Below are 4,588 nucleotides of genomic sequence, written 5' to 3'. Positions count from 1 at the left end.
CATAGAATGCCCACCCCAACTCACGCCCTGACCAACCAAACACATACAAAAACAACAGAAAACAGGTCAGGAACGTGACAGAACCCCCCCCCCCCCCCTCAAGGTGCGAACTCCGGGCGCACCCCTAAAACTCAAGGGGAGGGTCTGGGTGGGCATCTGTCCGCGGTGGCGGCTCCGGCGGTGGACGAGGACACCACTCCACCACTGTCTTTGTCCCCCTCCTTAGCGTCCTTTGAGTGGCGACCCTCGCCCACGACCTTGGCCTAAGAATCCTCCCCAAGGTCCCCACATGATTTAGGAGGTAGCTCAGGACAGAGAGGTAGCTCAGGACAGAGAGGTAGCTCAGGACAGAGGGGCAACTCCAGACAGAGAGGCAGCTCTGGACTAATGGCAGCTCCGGACTGAGTGGCAGCTCCGGACTGAGTGGCAGCTCATGACTGTAGGGCAGCTCATGACTGTAGGGCAGCTCATGACTGTAGGGCAGCTCATGACTGTAGGGCAGCTCATGACTGGAAGGCAGCTCATGACTGGAAGGCAGCTCATGACTGGAAGGCAGCTCATGACTGGAGGGCAGCTCATGACTGGAGGGCAGCTCCTGACTGGAGGGCAGCTCCTGACTGGCTGGCGGCTCTGGCAGCTCCTGACTGGCTGGCGGCTCTGGCAGCTCCTGACTGGCTGGCGGCTCTGGCAGCTCCTGACTGGCTGGCGGCTCTGGCAGCTCCTGACTGGCTGGCGGCTCTGGCAGCTCCTGACTGGCTGGCGGCTCTGGCAGCTACTGACTGACGGACGGCTCTAATGGCTCGGGACAGACGGGTGGCTCTGAAGGCTCATGGCAGACGGATGGCTCAGATGGCGCTGGGCAGACGGATGGCTCAGATGGCGCTGGGCAGACGGATGGCTCAGATGGCGCTGGGCAGACGGATGGCTCAGATGGCGCTGGGCAGACGGATGGCTCAGATGGCGCTGGGCAGACGGATGGCTCAGATGGCGCTGGGCAGACGGATGGCTCAGATGGCGCTGGGCAGACGGATGGCTCAGACGGCACTGGGCAGGCAGGCAGCTCAGATGGTGCTGGGCAGACGAGCAGTGCAGGCGGCGTTGGGCAGACGGCCGACTCTGACCTGCTGAGGCGCACAGTAGGCCTGGTGCGTGGTGCCGGAACTGGTGGTACCGGACTGGAGACACGCACCTCAAGGCTAGTGCGGGGAACAGGAACAGGGCACACTGGACTCTCGAGGCGCACTATAGGCCTGGTGCGTGGTACCGGAACTGGAGGTACCGAGCTGAGGGCACGCACCTCAGGGCGAGTGCGGGGAGAAGGAACAGTGCGTACAGGGCTCTGAAGACGCACAGGAGGCTTGGTGCGTGGCGCCGGAACTGGAGGTACTGGGCTGGAGACACGCACCATAGGGAGAGTGCGTGGAGGAGGAACAGGGCTCTGGAGACGCACTGGAAGCCTGGTGCGTGGTGTAGGCACTGGTGGTACTGGGCTGGGGCGGGAAGGTGGCGCCGGATATACCGGACCGTGCAGGAGTACACGAGCTCGTGAGCACCGAGCCTGCCCAACCTTACCTGGTTGAATGGTCCCCGTAGCCCTACCAGTGCGGCGAGGTGGAATAGCCCGCACTGGGCTATGCTGGCGAACCGGGGACACCATTTGTAAGGCTGGTGCCATGTACACCGGCCCGAGGAGACGTACTGGAGGCCAGATATGTTGAGCCGGCTTCATGGCACTTGGCTCAATGCTCACTCTAGCCCGGCTATAACCCGCACCGGGCTAAGCACACGTACAGGAGACTCCGTGCGCTCTTCCGCACAACACGGTGTCTGCCCGTACTCTCGCTCTCCACGGTAAGCCCGGGAAGTTGGCGCAGGTCTCCTACCTGACTTCGCCACACTCCCCTTTAGCCCCCCCCCAAGACATTTTTGGGTGAGCCTCTCGGGCTTCCAGCCGCTCTGCCTTGCTAGCGCCTCATAATGCCGCCTCTCCGCTTTTGATGCCTCCAGCTCCGCTTTGGGGCGGCGACACTCCTCTGGCTCTGCCCAGGGTCCTTCTCCGTCTAGAATCTCCTCCCATGTCCATTCCTCCTTGTACCACTGCTGCTGTCGCTGCTGCCCGTCTCCACGCTGCTTGGTCCGGGGTTGGTGGGTGATTCTGTAACGTTCGTCTTTCGGGGAGAGAGTGGACCAAGACGCAGCGGGTGAAAAATACATGATGATTTAATTAGACAAGACGAACACTGACACGAAAGACACTTGATAATTTACAAAACAACAAACGACGTTAAACAGACCTGAACTTGTGAACTACATATAACGAAGAACGCACGAACAGGAAAAAACGAAACAGTACCGTGTGGTGTAACAAACACAGACACAGCAACAATCACCCACAAACAAACAGTGAGAACAGCCTACCTTAATATGGTTCTCAATCAGAGGAAACGTCAAACACCTGCCTCTAATTGAGAACCATATCAGGCAACACATTTGACCCAACATAGAAACACATAACATAGAATGCCCACCCCAACTCACGCCCTGACCAACCAAACACATACAAAAACAACAGAAAACAGGTCAGGAACGTGACACACACACACACACACACACACACACACACACACACACACACACACACACACACACACACACACACACACACACACACACACACACACACACACACACACACACACACGGATTTAGTACTGTAGATATGTGGTAGTGGTGGAGTAGGGGCCTGAGGGCACACAGTGTGTTGTGAAATCTGTGAATGTATTGTAATGTTTTAAAATTGTATAAACTGCCTTAATTTTGCTGGACCCCCAGTAAGAGTAGCTTTGGCAGCAGCTAATTGGGATCCATAAAAAATACAAATACACTTCCCTGTCTGTAAATTGAAAATGGGTGAAAATGACTAGGACTTCAGTCCCAGGATATCAATCAGAGCTATGACAGAGGAATAGGAAGGCCTTACTCTGTTTCTACCTAATGCAGAGCATCCTTTGGAAATCTTACCTTGGTGACTATATTACGAAATATATTCTATATACCTTAAAGGCGTCTTGCTCTACATGTTCACTATGGAGTTGAATTATCAATTACAAAACATAGCATGTTACACATTTCTTACAGTACCCCCAAATTATGTTACATATTTCCTATCATTTGGATGTAGCAACAGTCTGCCCCCCTTGGCTAATGATGAAGATTTGTCCTGGGCTGAGAGATCCCTAGAGACTATTTATGACGTTACCTCCCTACCGTGCTGTAAACTCTGTTAAAGGCCAATTTGACTAGGTTAACCAAACAGCAACAGCCCAGTCTCACCTCTGTGTCATCCTCTCCTATGGAAAACATGGCTGTTTGGAAAACCTTTGACCTTTGTGCTTGGAGAGAATTAGTTCCCAGACACAGACAAGGTGTAAAGCTTCCAGACACGGTGTATGTATGCAGAGAGATAGAGGATTTGTAAACACAACACATGCTCTCAAATTTGGACGGCAAGGAAATATAATACATTTTCAGTGTTACCCTCCAGATCTTGTTGAAGACTGAATGTGGCCGCTGGGGCAAAATTAGTTAGATACCCCTGCTGTATGGAGTAACTTGATTGGATGGAATATGGTATTTCAGTTAGGATCAACATTATCTGTTTCAAAAGCAACAGCTACTCCTCCTGGGGTCCACACAAAACATGAAACATGACATAATACAGAACATCAATAGACAAGAACAGCTCAAGGACAGAACTACATAAAAAAAATTTAAAGGCACACGTAGCCTACATATCAATACATACACACACACTATCTAGGTCAAATAGGGGAGAGGCATTGTGCCGTGAGGTGTTGCTTTATCTGTTTGTTGAAACCAGGTTAGCTGTTTATTTGAGCAATATGAGATGGAAGGAAGTTCCATGCTATAAGGGCTCTATATAATACTGTACGCTTTCTTGAATTTGTTCTGGGATTTGGGGACTGTGAAAAGACCCCTGGTGGCATGTCTGGTGGAGTAAGTGTGTGTGTCAGAGCTGTGTGTAAGTTGACTATGCAAACAATTTGGGATATCCAACACATTAATGTTTCTTATAAAAAGAAGAAGTGATGCAGTCAGTCTCCTCAACTCTCAGCCAAGAGAGACTGGCAGCATATTATTTATATCAGCCTTCTGATTACAATGAAGAGCAAAACGTGCCGCTCTGTTCTGGGCCATCTGCAGCTTAACTAGGTCTTTCCTTGCAGTACTGGACCACACGACTGGACAACAATCAAGATTAGACTAAACTAGAGCCTGCAGAACTTGCTTTTTGGAGTGTGGTGTCAAAAAAGGAGAGCATCTCTTTATTACGGACAGACCTCTCCCCATCTTTACAACCATTGAATCTATACAGTGGGGAGAACAAGTATTTTATACACTGCCGATTTTGCAGGTTTTCCTACTTACAAAGCATGTAGAGGTCTTTAATTTTTATCATAGGTACACTTCAACTGTGAGAGACGGAATCTAAAACAAAAATCCATAAAATCACATTGTATGATTTTTAAGCAATTAATTTGCATTTTATTGCACACACACACACACA

Source organism: Salvelinus namaycush, chromosome 40 (genome assembly GCF_016432855.1).
Source record: "Salvelinus namaycush isolate Seneca chromosome 40, SaNama_1.0, whole genome shotgun sequence".
NCBI classification, from domain to species: domain Eukaryota; kingdom Metazoa; phylum Chordata; class Actinopteri; order Salmoniformes; family Salmonidae; genus Salvelinus; species Salvelinus namaycush.
The sequence above is the reverse complement of the archived record's forward strand: the minus strand, read 5'-3'. Positions refer to the sequence as shown.